The sequence below is a fragment of the Thamnophis sirtalis genome, unplaced genomic scaffold (genome assembly GCF_051295495.1).
Source record: "Thamnophis sirtalis isolate CommonGarterSnake01/CBP01778 unplaced genomic scaffold, rThaSir2_p1.2 scaffold_2, whole genome shotgun sequence".
NCBI lineage: Eukaryota > Metazoa > Chordata > Lepidosauria > Squamata > Natricidae > Thamnophis > Thamnophis sirtalis.
This window is the reverse complement of record NW_028261382.1, coordinates 49,090,151-49,109,730: the sequence shown is the minus strand read 5'-3', so window position 1 is coordinate 49,109,730 and position 19,580 is coordinate 49,090,151. Positions and strand designations below refer to the sequence as shown.

Below are 19,580 nucleotides of genomic sequence, written 5' to 3'. Positions count from 1 at the left end.
ATTTTTTTCACAGATTTCACCCAAGACAACAACGAAATCAGTGTTATTTGAAACTCAAAGTTATGTTTATTCAAGGTATTAGCTTAATTTAAAGTGTTATATAATATATAACTATATAATATATATAGTAAATTGAGGACTACTTGTATTCAAGTTCAATGGATGACTCTCTATGGGGAAAGGATCAAAACTTCCCTCTATCCACATTTTCCATACTATGAATTACTTTATATGCTTTATACTTCCCCCACTTACTATCCAATAGTCTGCAGTGATATTAGCAAGTTATGAATAAATTACCCATTGATGTAGATTAGCAATTGGGGTACATAAACCTATTATTTATTGAGTTGCACGTATACAACATTTATATATTGGATGGCTGTAAACTATATTTAACCATTTGTTTTTATATGATGATCCAAGAACTGGAACCATTTGCTGTATCAATGCTATGGATGGTAACACCTAGCTGACCATGGCTGATCCCCCCAAAACTAGTAGAATCTTTACTGCTGTCAAAACAATCCACATGGAGGTTAGGCCAATTTGAACTTGCTAAAGAAATCTGATCAGTCACCTTTGAGAGGATGAAGCAATAGAAAATAAACTTGGCTTTCAATATATTAAATGGCTCATTTAATATACAGCCCTTTCATATGCAAATAGTATAATAATGCATGGAATGTGTGATGATTTGTAAGTACTAATTTTCAGATGTAAAAATACAAAGATGCATAAAAGATGCGAACCAATACCGTAGCTTAGTTTTCTATTTCCTGAAAATTATCCCTTTCTTCTCTTGTGCCATTGGTAAAAAAACAGAAGACTAATTCAAAGCATTTAAAAAGAAAATACATAATGACAGCATGCAAGTGTCAGCAAAACCCTCCCCCTGACAGATAAGGGAAAGAGGTATATGACCCTACACTTTCAGAATCAACCAGAAAGGAAACCCCTCCCAGACTAAACGTGGGTGTGTGTTGGCCCTGATCCAAGCTCTTTCTCCAGGTCCTTGGTGAGAACAGGGGAGCGCCACTCCTTCCCCCTTCCCCAACATTGGCTGTTGCGCTTCCGCTTCCATTAGCAACGTGGTTGTTAAGTGAATTGCGGCAGTTTTTACATTAGTAATGCAGTTGTTAAGTGAATCACTGCAGTTTTTAAATTATTAACACGGTTGTTAAGTGAATTACTGCAGTTTTTAAATTAATAACACGCTTGTTAAGTGAATCACTAATTTATAAATTAGTAACACGGTTGTTAAGTGAATCACTAGTTTTTAAATTAGTAACAGGGTTGTTAAATGAATCACTGCAGTTTTTAAATTAATAATGCAGTTGTTAAGTGAATCACTAATTTATAAATTAACACGGTTGTTAAGTGAATCACTAATTTATAAATTAGTAACACGGTTGTTAAGTGAATCACTAGTTTTTAAATTAGTAACAGGGTTGTTAAGTGAATCACTAGCTTTTAAATTAGTAACACAGTTGTTAAGTGAATAACTGCAGTTTTTAAATTAGTAATGCAGTTGTTAAGTGAATCACCGCAGTTTTTAAATTAGTAACGGTTGTTAAGTGAATTGCTGCAGTTTTCAAATTAGTAATGTCGTTGTTAAGTGAATCGTGGCAGTTTCTAAATTAGTAACACGGTTGTTAAATGAATCAGAGTTGGAAGAGACCTTGGAGGTCATCTAGTCCAACCCCTCCCCCCCCAAGCCGGAGAGCCTACAGTGTAGGCGGGGCCAGGGCTGCAGGCGGCGGCGAACAGGAAGGGAAGCGAATGCCAGTCAGGTGAAACTAATCAAGGAGAGAAGCAACTTAGAACTAAGGAGAAATTTCCTGACAGAACAATTAATCAGTGGAACAGACGTTGCCTTGGGAAGTTGTGGGAGCTTCATCCCTGGAGGCTTTCAAGAAGAGACTGGACTGCCATCTGTCAGAAATGACATAGGGTCTCCTGCTTGGGCGGGGGGTTGGACTAGATGACCTCTAAGGTCCCTTCCAACTCTGTTCATCTAAATCTTAAAGACATCCCCCCCCCCAGTTCCACACTCACAGCCTCCGTTTTTGCTCTCGCTTACCTCTCCCAGTGACGAAAGAGCAGAGAAGAAGGACTGTGGAGACCCGGAATAATTGTCAGAGATTGAACTGGCTGACTGGAGTCTTACTGTGAAACGAGAAAATGGGGAAGACAATTAGCAAGAGACTGGAGCTGCAGGGGACGTTTTCTTCCAAGCGAGGCCCTTGGTGAGTGGACTTCAATTCCCACAATCTCCCTGCGATCATGGCTACCGTTGAGAATTCTGGGATTTGAAGTCCATGCAGATGGAAGACCACACCTGTAATGTTAGTGAATGAACGAGTTTTTCATGCTTAGGACTGCTTCAGTGTCCTTACGGTCACGCGGTCAAAATTCAAGCGCTTGGCAACAGGCACGTATTTATGCCGGTCCCCTTTTGCGATCTTCTGACAAGCCAAGTCCGGGGGGGGGGAGCCGGATTCACTTAACGACCGTGTGACTAACAAACTGCAGTGGTTCACTTAAGCACGGTGGCAAGAAAGGTCGCGAAATGGGGCAAAACTCACTTAGCCACAGAAAATTTGGGCTCAATTGTGGTCGTAAGTCGAGGACTACCCTTAATCCCGACCCTGCTGCTCAAGGGCCCCTTAAAAGCCCCTCCACACACATTCCCAAGTGGCTCTTGTTTCCCTGGGTTCTTCTTACATGAGGAAACAGACCCCAAAGGGGTCCCATTTTGGCCCTCGGGTGATGGCAGTCGCATCTCGGAGAGGTTGCTGCAGCGCATTCGGACTTCGGCCTCCCTCTTCTTCTCTTCCTGCGCCTGGAAATGGGGTTAAGAAGTGGGATAATGTCAGGGTTCCAAATAGCATCCAAAATTAAACCAGAGTCCGAGGCAAAGGATTCCTCTAAGTTCCAATTGATTAAAAGAGCCATGTTGGCACATCGGGGGAAACCCGAATCTGAAAGCTTCCTGGTTTCCCCCACCCAGTTGAAAGTTCAAGATCTTGCCCCCCACACCCACAAGTCCATCCCATGGTCCTATCTTCCACTGCCACACTGGCAGTTCCATCCATCTACATCCAGCCAGGTGCAGGAACAAAAGTGACCTTGACTTTCTAAGAAGAATGTTGTTATGGCTACATATCATCTAACTCCTTACAATTCCCCCTTCCCGTTTTCCCACCATAGAAAATGCATAGTAGAATACTAGAAGGTGTGGCAGGCCAAAGACCCACAAGAAAAGATGGCTGCAGGCCTGACAGGTGGAGAATAAACAAATGTATGTTGGAAAGACTCCTGACTGAATTATCTACAGCAGCAGGTTAAGAAATGCCCAATTCTTGCATTCAGAATAACCATAATTTTAAGATCAAACAATCGCAATCAATCACAGAAGGATCTTGATAAAACTTGAACATTGGGCACCATTGAAATTCAATGGTGAAAAAAGGAAGGTTCTACACTTAGGCAAGAAAAACGAAATGCACAGGTACAGTATATGTAGTACCTTGCTCAATAGTAGTAACTGAGAGAGGGATCTTGGAATCCTAGTGGACAACCATCTAAATAGGAGCCAGCCGTGTGCAGCAGCTGCCCCAAAAGCCAACCCAGTTCTAGGCTGCATAAAAAGAGGAATAGAATCAAGATCAGGTGAAGTGTTAATACCACTTTACAAGGCCTTGGGAAGGCCACACTTGGAATACGGCATCCAGTTTTGGTCGCCACGATGTAGAAAAGATGTGGAGACTCTAGAAAGAGTGCAGAGAAGAGCAGGAAAGAGGATTAGGGGACTGGAGGCTAAAACATGAATTATTGCAGGAACTGGGTGTGTCTAGTTTAATGAAAAGAAGGACCAGGGGAGACAGGATAGCAGTCTTCCAATATCTCAGGGGCTGCCCCAAAGAAGAGGGAGTCAAAATATTCTCCAAGGCACCTGAGGGCAGAACAAGAAGCAATGGGTGGAAACTAATCAAGGAGAGAAGCAACTTAGAACTAAGGAGAAATTTCCTGACAGAACAATTTATCAGTGGAACAGAAGTTGCCTCCAGAAGTTGTGAATGCCCCAACACTGGAAATCTTTAAGAAGAGGTTGGATAGCCATTTGTCTGAAAAGGTATAGGGCAGTGATGGCGAACCTATGACACGCGTGTCAGTGCTGCGTAGCCATTTGGGGTGACACGCACAGGATTTCATGCGATTCATCCTCGGCTCCTGCACGGCCGCCGAGGATGAAAGAATCTGTGCTGGAGGAACGGGGGGGGGGACGTGTGATCTCCCCCGCCCACACTCACTTACTGTATCGCCACCACCCCTTTCTGAGGGGCTGCTGGTAAGGCATGCGTGCCGTGCGCACACACGTCATCAGCGCGGCGAGGGAGAACCCGCAGGAGAGGAGCGCGGGAACAGTGCGCGCCTCTCTCCAGTCAGGCCGGCACAGAGAGTCTACAAAAAAGTCACTAATAGGCAGGTTAGTTAAAGAATTCGCCCTCCCCCTCACTTATCTCAATTCACGGCAGGGCTGTGGAGTCTGCTGCTTCCAGCTCCACGTCCTCATCAACATGCCGCTCCAGCCCACCCCCGCTATGAATATTCATATTCTTCGCCCTCGCGTCACTAGGAATATTCATAGCAGGGGCGGGCTGGAGCGGCATGTTGATGAGGACGTGGAGCTGGAAGCAGCCGACTCCACAGCCCTGGTTCACGGCACCCCAAACAAGTTCAATAATATCAAGGGCAACATAGAAATCGACTGATGAACAAAGAAGTTACTAAGCAGGTATGTTAAATAATTTGTTTTTGGTTTATTAAATACAATTATATATTGCAATTATACATTTGTGTAGTTTAAACTATAAATTGCGCAAAATTATGTTTTTGTCAAAGTGACACACAACGCGAGTTATGCTCGATTTTTTGCCGATTTTTGACACACCACGCCAAAAAGGTTGCCCATCACTGCCCTAGACCATTTGAGACAAGTGGCTGTCCAATCTCTTGTTAGAAACCTGCAGTGATGAAGCACCCATGATTTCTGGTGGCAAGTTGTCCCACTGGTTAATTTTTTTTATTGTTAGGAAGTTTTTCCTTAGTTCCAGGTTGAATCTCTCTTGGATTAGTTTCTATCATTTCTTGTCCTGCCTTCTGGTGCTTTGGAGAATAGCTTGACTCCCCTCCTCTTTGTGGCAGCCTCTCAAGTATCGGAAGAGTGCTATCATGTCTCCCCTGGTCCTTTTTTCTCTCCACACTGGCCCAACCCAAATCCTGTAGCCGTTCTTCGTATGTTTTAGTCTTTAATCACCTTAGTTGCTCTTCTCTGAACTTTTTCCAAAACCTCAACATTTTCCCATTGGAATGGGAAGTAATAAAGAAGATATTAGATTGTGCAGAAATGAACAGCTTGACATTGAGAATAAAGGACAAAGAGGAATTAGTGTACTACAGGACATGGGGGCGGTTTTACAAGTGGTTTGAAAAAAGGTATAAATAGAAAGAAAAAGGACCAAAACATGAAACAAAGATCTCCGACAACACATGATAAATACAGGGGGAGAGGAAATAAGAAAATATTAAAATGCAAATATACAGACGGAAAAATGATATGAATTGACATATGTTAAATAACAATTCTAAGAATGCATATCTAAGAATGAATTTGAAAGGAAAAATAAAAAACTCGCTACAAAAAAAAACATCTTTTAAAGCCATCTTCATTGACAATTTCATTTTGTAAATGAAGATGGCTTTATGTTGTTAGTTTTGTTTGTTTAAAAAAAATGTTTTTTTTCCGTAATGTGGGGACCAAAAATGGATGCAGTATTCCAGGTGCGGAATACTGATTCTATGCCTAATCCTTTCCTTCGCTGGGGCTGCAAAGCTGAAGGATTCCAGGCTGGTTTTCTTTCTTTACAACCAAACCATCATTTGGTCAATTGTGAGCTTTTCTTGTCAATTGTGGCCTAGACCAGCTGTTCTCAAATATTTTGGAGTTGCGGGGGGCTTTGCATTCTTTAAAATGATGGGGGGACCCCCAAAGAGCATTGGTTCCTGTGGGTTATATCGATTGATATTTATTGTGTTAGATGTTTTTAAGTGTTTATTTGATTTCGGGGGTTCCCAGGAGCACTGGTCTAGGTCAGTGGTTCCCAAACTTGGCAACTTTAAGACTTAAGCTCTGGCTGGAGAATTCTGGGAGTTGAAGTCCACAAGTCTTAAAGTTGCCAAGTTTGGGAACCACTGACCTAGGTGATACAATACATGGATAAGAATATTATTGTGGCTTGTGGATTGCAGCTATTGGTTTCACGGCTGGCATGAAATCAGGAGGGCACAAAATATGATTCTTTTTTTTGTGGCACCCCCAGATTTCCCATAATGTGGGGCCAAACCTTGGCCCTTTGCTTGCATTAGGGGGTGGAGCTGTTTTAATAGGCAAATAGCACCAACACCCCGCCACCATCACAGTCAAACGCGAGCTGACTTGTGTTGTGACTTGGTGCAACAAACTCTGATTGTGTCACTGGATCAGCGATCTCAATCCAACCGGAGGGAGGCTGGTGATAGATTGGGAGAAATCAGCCACGTGAAGTCATTGTCATGCTCCCGTTGGAGTCTGAATCTGCGGGGAAAATGAGCTGGAACTGGAGAGCGAAGGGGCGGCTTCGTTGGCTTGGGAGGAAAATGGGGAAGGGGAAGGCCACCAGGCCTTTCAGGATTGGGATGCCTTGTAGGCAGGGAGGAAGTGGGGACAGGAGGATCAAGAGAGACTAAGCGGCGAACATGAGAGACAGAGCTAAGACGAGGAGCAAGGACCACCCGCTCCTGACCCAAGAGCACGGAGAGTAGAGAGAAGGCGAGAACAGTGCAGAATGACCCGGCTACAAAGGAGGAGAACGCACAAGGCACACCTGGGACTGAGACTTCAGGAGATGCTGTGGGGAGGAACAAACACTAAATTCCTGAGGTATTTAAGTGCCGACGTTTGAACTTTCCTGGATTCCTTGCATTCTTTCGGGATTTCTTATAGTTGTGTGTGTGTGTGTTGCCTCTGTGCCGTGCCATCACAGTTGTGGTCCCCAACCTTTCCGACTTTGGGGAGCGGCCATGGATGAGAGACAGAACAGTTCCATGTGAGCAGCAGGAGAATGCATGCCTGTCACCTTTGCACGGCCAGGTCCAAATGGGCCACAGTCCAGTACCTGCCCGGGAACTGAGGACCCCCGATGCAAAGGGTAGCAAAACCGTGTTTACTCACCAAGTGTAGGTCCTGTAGTTGACGCTGCTTTTCGCTCGGCCCGACGTGGACGAGGTGGTTGAAGTCGCTCGGGGAAGAGATGAGCTTAGCGCGGAGGCTGGGGTTGCGCATCATTTCTCTGCGAGGGAGAGAGGAGGGGCAGCGCCTAGCACGGGGCACCCTGCTCAGAGGTGCCAGCCAGCTGGCAGCGGATCAAAGCCACACAACTCCCTGAGACGCTTCCCGGCGGGGTTCACCCAACTACGTTCACTTCCTCCCTCCCTTCGGTCTTCCACCTCAACTTAACGACGGCGCTCAGGGACTAGAATTTCCATTGCTAAGCAATGCAGAACTACATTCTTTATTTAGCATACGGTCAATGTTCCCTCTAATTTTTTTTCAGTGTGAGCGGAAAAGTATAGTCTTTGAGCTGCACAGTTTCATGCCTGAGCACCTAAGAGAGCAACAGTTTGAACTGCTGTCTCGTCTGCTGGACATTTGCGCAACATTCCAAGCGTCAAGCGCCAATTGCGAGCGAGGTTTCAGCCTGAGGAATGCCAGGCATGAAATGTGCCACTCAAAGACTATACTTTTCCGCTCACCCTGAAAAAAAAAGGCTCTCTGCTCAGCTTTTAGATTGTTAGACTGGCTAGAGAGAGACATGGCACCAACAGGGTCCTGGCCTGGGTCCTGGCATTTTGCAGGCAACCTGTCCTCTCACATTCCTTTGGAATGCAACCCATCACATTTGAATCAGATTTTGCCAATTATCCTATTAAAAGATAATCCTATTATTCTAAAATATGACTAACTCGATATTAAAAATGTAAATATTTAATCCTGATAAATAATAGCAGTAATTGTTATTTAGTATGATTAAAATCAGTATTGATATATCAATATAATATCTATCAAAATTGACAATAAACACTAAAATAACAATACAAATATATAATGTGGAATATAAATGTAATAAATATAATATATAAATGCAACATAAATGTAATAAAATAATTTATCATGAAACTCTCCCCCTTTAAAGTAGTAAGATCAATTAAATAGTCTAGCAAGTTTGGACAATATGCTATATGTTATGTTACTTAAGAATATATATACCTCAAAATCAGATACAACATCCACATCATTTCCAACTGAGTCAATAAAATCATATGCCATGCCAAAACTATTTTAAATAAAGATATGAAATTAATCAAGTATTGCATTTATTTTTCAAAATGAATGTACAATTTTTTTTATTATTTAAGTTTTGTACCCTATCTTTTCTAACTAACGTTAACTTTAAAAAGATGTTACATCAGACTACAATACAAGTAATTAAATGAAGACTAAAATAAGTGTTTTGGCATATTGAGCTTTTTATATTTCTTTCTTATATTGCTTCCTTAGTTGAAAACTTGCTCCTCAGCTTACTTATGCATTAACTGTTTGTTGCTTTTATGGTTTATTCATTCACTGCTCCATCTTCAGTTTTTTTCACAGGGGGCAGGCCTTCCTTCCTTCCTTCCTTCCTTCCTTCCTTCCTTCCTTCCTTCCCCTCCTTTGGCCACCAATTTTGATCCAATTCTGTCTCTCTCTCTCTCTCTCTCTCTCTCTCTTTCTCTCTCTCTCTCTCTCACACACACAGAGAGACGTTCTTTGGGGGGGGGTTGAATTACTCTGCCTCACTGCGCAGTCGGCTCAGCATGTGTTTGGCCCCCGCTTACGCCGAATCAAATCCGCAGCCGGCGGGACCAGGGGGTTGCATTTCAAAGCCGCCAGTCCTCTTGCTTCTTCTCCTTCACCGGCAAAGCTCCCGCTGGTGCCCCCGCCCATGACAGCGGTGGTGGTGCCTCCCCCTCCGCTCGGAGCACCTCAGCTGGGCTCTGGGTTATCCCTGCCGTCGCCTCCACCTCTGCCGCTTTCCTACTAGCTCCCGCGGCCTCAAAAGCACGGCAGAGGAGGAAGGGGGAGGGATAACGCGGGGGCCAGCTCAGGTGCTCCGCGTGGAGGGAGAGGCACCACTGCCACGGGCAGCTCATCAAAATAAGTCTGGGGAGGTCCTTTGCGGGCGGCCAGTTCTAGCCGCCTGCAAAGGACTTCCCCACGTTTGCTTTGGTAGAAATCTCTGCGTGGCAGTTAGAAACTGCTGCGCGGGGGTTTCGAGCCACATGTGTGGCCGCGCAGCCGCGCACCTTAGAGGGAACAGTGCATACGGTATTTATTTAGTCTACCAGTAGCCCTTGAGTTAGGGCCACAATTAAGTCCAAACTTTCTGCCGTTAAATGAGACAGTTAAGCGAATTTTGCTCCGTTTTGCAACCTGCCTCGCCCCCATTGTTAAGTGAAGCACTGCAGTGGGGAAGTTGGTAACATGGTTGTTAAGTGAATCTGACTTCCCCATTCACTTGGCTGGTGAGAAGGTCGCAAAAGGGGATCGTGTGACACCTCCCGCCCCCCAGGACACAGTGACCGGCATAATTTTGCCAAGCGGTTGAATCACATCACATGACCCTAGGGATGCTGCAACGGTCGTAAGTGTGGGAAAACTATCATAAGTCTCTTTTTTCAGTACCTGTTCTGACCGAGGCTTCCCGAGAGCCTGAAGCAAACTCCTTGTCTCAACAAAAAACCCTTTTATTAATTTGTTGTGAATTCTGCTCCTTCACATCCAGCAAAGTCTTTCAAAGGAGGATTTATGGTCACAGAACTTATCTGGCTTGGAGAGCTGCCACGCCGATCTCTGCAAAATGTGGCCAGGAGTCTCGGAGAGTCACGAACCAATGAAATGAACTAATTGTCTCTCCTGCAAACTCCACTCCCCTTTCGCTCCTCTTTTATTCCCTCTGGGAGGGGCCATTCACTGTCCACCTATGGCCTTACTCCCAAGTCAACCCCTGTTCTTTAGCTCTTCCCTTCGTCTGGCAGCTCTGCGCATGCGCACACTGGGAACAGGCTCCAGGACTGGCCCATCTTCCCTCCCCAACTTCCTCACTGTCCGAATCTGCTGCCAGCTCTACTGGCCACGACAGTGCTTCTATAACTTTGAATGGTCATTAAATGAATTGTTGTAAGTCGAGGACTACTTGTTAAGCAAAAATTTGTTATAAGCTGCTGAGAGTCGCCTTGTGGTGAGATGGATGGCGAACAAATTTAATAAATCATAAGAATAAAAATATCCAACCATTTGGAGTTGCATTGTATGCTGAGCCACATCAAAACGAACCAGGGTTACAATTAACCAACCTCGGCCTGCAGCGCAAACTTTTTGCTTTGCTTAGCTAAATGAGAACGGCCGTGGGTTTCGCGACAGCTTGTGTAAGGTCTGAGTAACGGCGGTCAGAAAATCCCCAGGCTGCCCCTTCTCCGATCGGCCTCACCTCCTCTGATGTTGCCGCTCCTCCTCGGAGATGCAGAAAGAGAAGCACCGCTTGTGCCTAGTCCTCATGAGGTATCGCCGGCTGTTATCAGTGGTCTGAGGGATTTCAAACTCATCCTGGTCTGGAGAAGGAAGGAAGGAAGGAAATTTAGGCTCCTCACACACCAAATTTAGATTTGCACAAGGCACTGGCGTTAGTGAATGATTTAATTAGCAGATTACCAGAGTTGGAAGGGACCTTGGAGGTCATCTAGTCCAACCCCCTCGCCCAATCAGGAGACACTACACCATTTCTGACAGAGGGCAGTCCAGTCTCTTCTTGAAAGCTTCCAGGGATGAAGCTCCCACAACTTCCGAACGCAACTTCTGTTCCATGGGTTGATTGTTCTCCCTGTCAGAAAATTCCTCCTTATTTCCAGGTTGAATCTCTCCTTGGTCAGTTTCCATCCATTGTTCCTTCTCTGGCTTTCGGGAGCTTTGGAAAATAGCTTGACCCCCTTCCTCCTCTCTGGGGCAGCCTCTCAAATATTGGAAGATGCTCTCCTGTCTCCTCTGGTCCTTCTCTTCCCTAGACTAGCCAGGCCCAGTTCCTGCAACCGTCCATCGTCTGTTTGAGCCTCCAGCCCCCTCATCATCCTGGTTGCTCTTCTCTGCCCTCTTTCTAGAGTCTCAACCTCTTTTTTATAGCATGGTGACTAAAACTGGATCCAGTACTCTAGGTGTGGCCTTACTAACGCTTTACAGAGCGGTAGTAGCACCTTTTGGCTAGTTGGTTAGTCTCAAATACAACGCAATGTGATAACTTCTCATTGCACTTTTATTGTGAACTTTAAAAGTATAAAAAGAGATGGTCCTTGACTTACGACCACAACTGAGCCCCCAAATTTCCATTGCTAAGTGAGACGTTAGTTAAATGAGTTTGGCCCCATTTTACCTTTCTTGCCACAGTTGCTAAGCAAATCACTGCAGTTGATAAGTTACTTGCCTGGTCGTTAAGTGAATCTGGCTTCCCCATGACCCCGGGACATTGAGACCATCATAAATATGAAACCAGCTTCCAAGCATCCAAATATAAACCACATGACCAACAATGGTCGTAAGTGTACAAAACGGTCGTAAGTCAGATTTTTCAGTGCTGTTGTAGCTTTGAACAGTCACCAAAGAACTGCTGCAAATGTGTGCGTGTGTGTGTGTATGTATGTATGTATGTGTGTGTGTGTGTGTGTGTTGTATTTGTGCTGATAAATAAATAAAGGGAGACTAGTATAGATCTATTTCAAGCTATTTAGCTCTCATCAGCTAGCCGTAACCTTGCTGGGATTTGAACCTGTGCTGTATTACATATTAAGCAGTTGTGTTAACCACTAAGCCACAAGGTTCTCCTCATCAGCTGAGCCAGGGAAGTAGGTATGTATTTGGTGTCACAACACCTGGTATGCCCAAATATGGGAGGAAGCAGACCACTGTTCCCTCTAAGTTGCGCGGCTGCGCGGCTGCGCGACCGCGCACGTGGAAAGAAACCCCCGCGCAGCAGTTTCTAACTGCCGCGCAGAGATTTCTGTAAAGCAAATGTGGGGAAGTCCTTTGCAGGCGGCTACAACTGGCCGCCTGCAAAGGACCTCCCCAGATTTGTTTTGAAGAGCACGGCTCTTGAAAGGGGGATTCCTTCCTGCGAGACCCCGTCCAGAAAATGCAGGGAGAGGTAGCGGAGACCCGGGGCTGCTTCTCCTGCGTCCGCTGGACTGTGGGGCTGGGAAGGGGTGGGAAGAGCGGCGGGGCTGGCGGTGGCCGGCGGTGGCAGGCTGGTTCGCCTCCTCCTCCTCCAACAGCACTGCCGGATTTCCGCCCAACGCTGCGGGGGCGCCAGCGGGAGCATTGGCGGCTTCACTTCAGCCGCAGTGCTGGACAGCAAATGTGTTTGGTGCTGTTGGAGGAGGAGGAGGAGGCGGCAGCAATAGCACCTGAGGAGTGAGGACAGGACAAGAAGCAATGGAAACTTGTCAGAAGGAGACTCAAGCTGGAAATAAGGAGAAATCTGACAGTAAGAACAATTAAAATCAATGGAATCTTAATTCATTTGCTACAGGTTTTCAAAAGACTGGACGGCCATTTGTCTCAGATGATATAAAGACTCCTGCCTTGGACAAGGGGCTGGACTAGAAGACCTCCAGTATCCCTTCTGATTCTATGATTTTAAAAACCACAAGCTTTTTACAGCTCGCTTGCAACTTTACCAAATTTAATTCAGCCATTTCCTTTTGTTATTAAATGGGTATTGCTAGTTCAATGCACATGCGCTCCACTTTTAAGATGCTGAAAAAATCCCCATGACCGGCAACAAAATTCATTCTTCCACTCTTATCTTGCCCTAACTTCTGAAATCCTGAAATATAGATCTATAAAATTTAGTGAAAATATTGCTATCTATTTTAATACAGAACTCGTAAAACAGATTGGGACAAATGATATTAGTGCTCTGGGATAATAGCAGGTTTACTCTATTTGGATTTTCAGATAAAAGGTATCTTTTGTGCTAAGTTCTAACAATGTAGTTCTCTAATGTAACTATGAAACAGTCCAAATATATAATTCCCCTCAGGGAGGAATTCTGGGAGTTGAAGTCCACAAGTCTTAAAGCTGTCACGTTTGAAGACCCCTGGGGTTTTTTTCCCCTAAAGGGTTAGGGGTGCAAGGGTCTTGTAACAACAGCTTTAAGACTTGCGTGCTTCAAATGCCAGAATTTCTGAGCCAACATTTTGGTTGCTAAGCAGGAGCGTTGTTAAGTGATACTGATATTATATAACACTTTTAATTAAGCGGGTACCTTGAATAAACATAACTTTGAGTTTCAAATAATACTGATTTTGTTGTTGTCTTAGGTGACATCTGTGAAAAAAATTCAGGTGCTCAGGCATGAAAATATGCCGCTCAAACACTATACTTTTCTGCTCACACTGAAAAAAAATTAGAGGGAACATTGAAGCAGACTGCTTCCATTCGCTGTCTATCGGCTCGTCACAAGAGACCAAGAGAACTTTACTGGGATACCTTTACTGGATGGTCTCTTGTGACGAGCCGATAGACAGAGAATGGAAGCAGTAGACTTCCTCTCATATTTGGGCATACCAGGGGTTGTGACACTAAATACATACATACATACATACATACATATACTGGTTTCATTTTAATGTAAGCTGCTCAGCGAGATGGATAGCAAGCAAATTTAATAAATAAACCTGCAGATTCCCAAAATAATCACACTTAAAGCTAAGTTGGACTGTTGTGGGAATGCAGCCTCGAATTCCCTCCGCAAAGTCCTGGGTTTCGTGCTTTACCTGCTTGGAGGCCCCTCCTTACCTGCGGCTTTGTTCCCGAGGTAGGTCAGCCGGACTTTTTCGCTGCCAAAGGTGCACAAGGAGCCCTCGGGATTCAGTGCGCGCACCTGAGCGGAGGAAACAGGGATGAGCCAGGGTGGTTAGAGTGCATAAGATCCCACAGATTAGGCCTCCTCCGAGTGCCATCTGCCAGCCAGTGTCGGCTGGCAACTACGCGGAGGAGAGCCTTTTCTGTAGCAGCTCCGACCCTCTGGAACGATCTCCCCGTGGGGATTCGTACCCTCACCACCCTTCAGACCTTCCGCACAGCCCTCAAGATCTGGCTATCCCGCCAGGCCTGGGGGTAAAGATCATAGTTTGCCCCCGCCCGAATGTTGAATGAATGTTGTTTGATCTTAACTACACACTGTATTTTTATGTTATTGTATGTCTTCCCCTCCCATAAGTTGTTAGCCGCCCTGAGTCCCCCCAGGGAAAAGGGCGGCCTATAAATAAACACAACCAACAACCAACCAACCAACCAGTCCTTCAGGCTAACTCTGCTGACTGCCTGCAGTTTGGCAGTTCAAATCCCAACAGGCTCAAGGTTGACACAGACCGCCATCCTTCCGAGGTTGTAAAATGAGGACCTAGATTGTTGACTCTGTAAACCGCTTAGAGCGGGCTGTAAAAGCACTGTGGAGCTGTATATAAGTCTAAGTGCTATTGCCTTTCCTTCCTTCCTTCCTTCCTTCCTTCCTTCCTTCCTTCCTTCCTTCCTTCCTTCCTTCCTCCCTCTCTCCCTCCCTCCCTCCCTCCCTCCCTTCCTTGTTAGAATGCAATATTACAGGCTAATTCTGCCGCCTGCCAGCAGTTCGATCCTGATCGGCTCAAGGTTGATTCAACCTTCTGTCCTTCCAAGTAGGGTAAAATGAGGACCGAGCACTGTGAAGCTGTATACGAGTCTAAGTGCTATTGCTCTTCCTTCCTTCCTTCCTTCCTTCCTTCATTCATTCATTCATTCATTCATTCGAACATGGTGCACCTTTTTCAGACAGATGGTCTGAATCCACTCCGCCTTCCGGACGTCAAAGATATCGAGGCTGTTTTCGCTGAATACAGACAAATAAGGAGCATTGTAACCTAAAACAGGAAAGAGCGCAGGGTTAATGCCGGTGTGCCAAGCATGCCCCTCATGCCGGCGGCCACCCACATCCTCCCGCAATCCTGCCGATTATGCTGCGATCGGCTTCATGCTGGTTTACCAAATAAGCCACCACGGGCTGGGCTTTGTAGCCAAGGGGCCATGCCCAGGGGTGGGTTCCGGCGGCTGCTACTGCCGGTTCGCCTTGCGCATGTGTGTGCTTGATGCGTGATTGATACATGCCTTGATGCGTGCTCCACGTGCATGCACAGTACTAAAAAATACTTCTGTGCATGCGCAGAAGTAAAAAACAAGACGGCAGTGCCTATGGCACCACGAAGAGAACCGGTTCAGGGGTGTGGCAGGCCAAGTTACTACCTATTTGGCTGAACCGGTCTGTACTGGCAGGAACCTACTTCTGGCCACGCCTCATTAAATTAGAATTACAAATATTGGAGTAGAATTCATATTCTAATACAGAAGATTCGTAAAAGTGAATATAAAGATAAAACCAGAAACTTTTCTTTGGAGTTTAATGGAAAAAGACTTTTGGGGGAAACTTTGATATTATATATGTTGATGGCGGCAAGATTACGTCACGCACAAAAACGGAAGGGCATTTCGATTGGCCCAAGGGACGAATGGCTGCAAAAGCTGATGGAGTTAGCAGAGATGGATAAATTGACTGCTTTGATCAGAGAAAAACAATAATTACTTTTGATTGCACTTGGAAACCACTTCTGGACTTTGTGCTCGAGGTGGGAAAAAATTATGAAACTTTGATTTTGAGTTTTACCGATTAGATAGATTTATTAAGAGCGAAATGGCTAATTTATGCTATTATGTAAAAATAGAAAGTTGAGGTTGGATGTTAGTATCTTATTTTACTGCATCAAAAAGGAATCGGAAGTCACCGCCTTTTCTTCTTTTCTGCACTCTTCCCTTTCCCTTTCCTATTTTTCCTACTGAAAATAGAATAGAATAGGATAGGATAGAATAACAGAAGTTGGAAGGGACCTTGGAGGTCTTCTAGTCCAACCCCCTATTCAAGCAGGAAAACTGACCTACACAGATAAGTGACTATCTAGTCTCTTCTTAAAATGACCAGTGATGGAGCACCCACAATTTCTAGTGGCAAACTGTTCCACTGGTTCTGTTTGCTGTGAGCGTGTTACTTGGAACCCTGATAGAGCCCAGTGGCAAACACAGGCCCCACCAGAATGGACGGACCACCGCACCCTTCGTACCCAGCCAAAGCCCCCGCCCTCCTCCAAATTTGCGACCCACTCACAGCAGCTGAGAGGAGTGGCTGGCCACATCAGCTCTTGGGCACGGCTGCGGTGTCCGTGCGGGTCCACGTAGAGGCCGAAACCGCTGAAGCACAAGATGAATTCGCTCAGGCTGACCTCCACGGCTTTCAGCGCTTCCATCTGGGCCACGGCATTCGCCCGAACGTCATCCGCGTGGGGCAAACTGACTGGAGATCCTTCGTTGAGCAGAGGGTAGAGGGAGAAGCCGGACGGGTAGCCCACGCAGAGCCGGTCCCCCAATACATCCAGGCACTGGACGTATCCTGGCGCTTGGATCTCCTTGATACGGCGGTGGGGCGGGTGCGTAGCCGTCAGCTGGAAGCACAGCACCTGCCGTTTGCAGGCCACACACAGCACGGGGGTCATGCCGCGGCAGATCAGCCCCACGGCCACTGCTTGGCAGCCTTGGCCTCCACCACCTTGGTTCCCGGCGCCTCGGGGGTGTCCAGCTCCGCCCACGAGAAGATGTGCAGCCCATGGTTCTTGCCGCAGAGCACGGACAGCAGCTGAGCTTCGGGGGAGACCAGCAGCAGCTGCACCCGCCGGCAGTCGCCCACCCGCAGCACATCTGGAGGGGAAGCGAAGCTCATGGTCAGGGCTTGGCACTTGCAGCCCCCACAAAGCTCTCCAGCCACAATAGCGGGAAATCAGGAGCAGGAAAATTGTGATGCGCTGTTTTCACACTTATGACCATTGCAACTTCGTGATCAAAATTCGGCCACTTGGCAATTGACTCATATTTATGACCGTTGCAGTGGGGGGAGGGGTTAATGTGATCCCCATTTGCGATCTGACTAGCAGGGGAGTCGGATTAATTTAACGTCCATTTTACTAACTGAACAACTGTATCGATTCACTGATCGTAAAATGGGGCAAAATTCACTTAACAACTGGAGAGAGAGGGGGGAGGGAGGGAGAGAGAAGGAGGGAGGGAGGGAGAGTGAACTGCTCACCGTTTGTCCTGAGATTAACGAGAAAAAGTCCGTAATCCGTACCCAGAGTAAGCCTTTCCCGGTCTGTAAAAAAAAAGACACACTGTCACAATTAGTGTAGACCGGGGTCCTCCAACCCCTAGGCTGCGATACTGAGGCATGGTCCATTCAGAACCGGACTGCACAAGCAGTGGGCGAACACGGGAAGTTCCGTTTGCATGAGTGGTGCACGCTCGTGTTTGAGTGGGAATGTCCGATCCCTAAAAGTGACACTGCCATTCAATTGGGAGGAGGGGGGCCTTGGAGTCGATTTATTAGCAGTTCCAGTGACAACTGACATTTTACAACTGGTTTCGAAGCACCCTGAGATCCCATCACCTTTTGGGGGGAATGTTTATGATGGCCATGTGGGACGGTCCACTTTAATGTCTAACCAGGAAGATGGGAATTTGGTTCTCAGGGCGGTTGATAAAGGAACCATCTTCACACTTGTGTATTGGTTAAAATCTGCATTCCGACTAATGGGAGGGGTCTCGACTGCTTTAATTCCACTTGCATTGCCTAAGGGGATTCAGACGTTGCTTTGAACTTATTGTTTTCACTTCGGCTTAAAAAAAGCTTCCTTTTGAAATGCTCCGTTTCAAGAGTCTTCGCTTTCTTAAGCTAGAAGGAGAGGCGATTCTTACAGGGAAGCTCTATTTCTGCAAGTGGCATTCATGTGCACCCGCTGGAGCTGTGCACAAGAGTGCACACAACCGGACTTCCTGGGAGGAGCCTACTGGTGGGGGCAGCAAAAAATCAGCTGCCTCCGAATTCCTGGCTACGTACCTGTTTAGAGGATCTTCCATCTGACGTCTTATCAGGTTTTCTTATCCTTCAGGCAAGAAGGAAAGAAGAAACTGTTTTGCTGGCAAATGCTCTTCGATTTTTGCAGCTTTTGTGCTTGCAAGGAAAGGGGGGCTAGCCCAAGGCAGAACGGCTGTCCGTGCTGGGAACTTCAAACTGCCTTGTGCAGGACAAAGTAGGTCTCTCCCACTCTGCTCTAAGTTTTGTTTGATTTATTCTTATCACGAGCTGGATCCGTTTACTGTGGACAACAATTGCTTATCAACATTTTAGCTTCTTTTCTTTTTCTCCTCCGAAAAATTATTTACTCAGAGGCTTCTAAAATGGCGCCGAGCAGGCTGGTTTCTCCGGTAATAACGAACACTTTCTGCTAATCCTCACAAGAATTCAAAACAAAAGAGATTGCTTATCACTTGTTTTGGTTTCACAACAGAAGAATTTTACTCCTTCCTTAACCTTGCTTATTTGGAAGTTAAATGGTGATGAATCTGCTGAATGGTCTGGTTACAATGTTTACTCACTGAAAGTTTTGCCAAGCCTTAAACTTCAAAATAAAAGCCTCTTTATTTAAAGCTGCATATTTAGGCAATAGAGTTTTATTAACTGCAGGCAGATAAATTTTGAAATGGCCTCAAAACCAAATATTAACTTGAAGTCGTCACCCTCTACTTCCAGGGGCACATCCTCAGTGCCTGGCACAAAGCTGCAGCCTCCGCTTCCTACGCCCCCTGCTGGGGATGTGTTAACGAAAGAATTTTTCCTGAGTAATCTAAGTGAGGCTCTTAATGCACAGACAATTAAAATGGAAGATAAATTTAGAGATAATAGAGAGGAGAGAAAAGAGGAAATAAAAGAAATGAAAGAAGAAATTAAAAGTGAAATAAAAGGACTTAAACAGGAGCTGTATGAGAAATTTGAGGCTAAGGTTGATAAAATTAGAGACGACATGCTGAGTCTTGTAACTGTATTAACAGAACATATTTCTGGAGTGGAAGATACTCTAGAGGTTCTTAATGATGCCAATGCTAACTTGACATTGAAAACAGAGGTGGTGGAACAAAAAGTGGAAAATGCTGAAAAAGAAATTATTATGATACAGTACCGACAAATGGAGTTCGCATTAAGAGTAAGGGGGCTGCGTGAGGAGAAACAGGAGAACCTGAAACAGACCCTATCGGAAGCTTTTGACCGCCTGATGGGAAGACCAGGGACCAATCAAGACTGGCGAATTGACAAAGCTTACCGCGTTAACTCCTGGCTGGCAAAGCAGAAGCAGCTTCCTCGAGACATCGTTATATATTTTACTACAAGAGAGTTTAGAAATATGGTACTGCAAGCATCTTATAACACTAAGCTTCAAATTGGCGGTCAAGACCTGGCTGTTTTGAAAGAGATACCACCTCA

General features: G+C 45.7%; 1 pseudogene across 1 annotated transcript in view; it reads right to left on the bottom strand.

Annotated features, from left to right (window-relative positions):
• The window catches only part of LOC148048793 (serine/threonine-protein kinase MRCK gamma-like), a 63,591-nt pseudogene that overhangs the window by 30,717 nt on the left and 13,294 nt on the right, over positions 1 to 19,580 (bottom strand). Inside the window, exons 7-12 of the transcript XR_015695327.1 lie at positions 17,352 to 17,414; positions 16,380 to 16,966; positions 14,990 to 15,087; positions 13,988 to 14,072; positions 10,632 to 10,752; positions 7,277 to 7,394 (exon numbers count right to left, since the gene is read on the bottom strand). The product of XR_015695327.1 is annotated as a serine/threonine-protein kinase MRCK gamma-like (transcript). The remainder of the gene's footprint in view (positions 1 to 7,276; positions 7,395 to 10,631; positions 10,753 to 13,987; positions 14,073 to 14,989; positions 15,088 to 16,379; positions 16,967 to 17,351; positions 17,415 to 19,580) is intronic.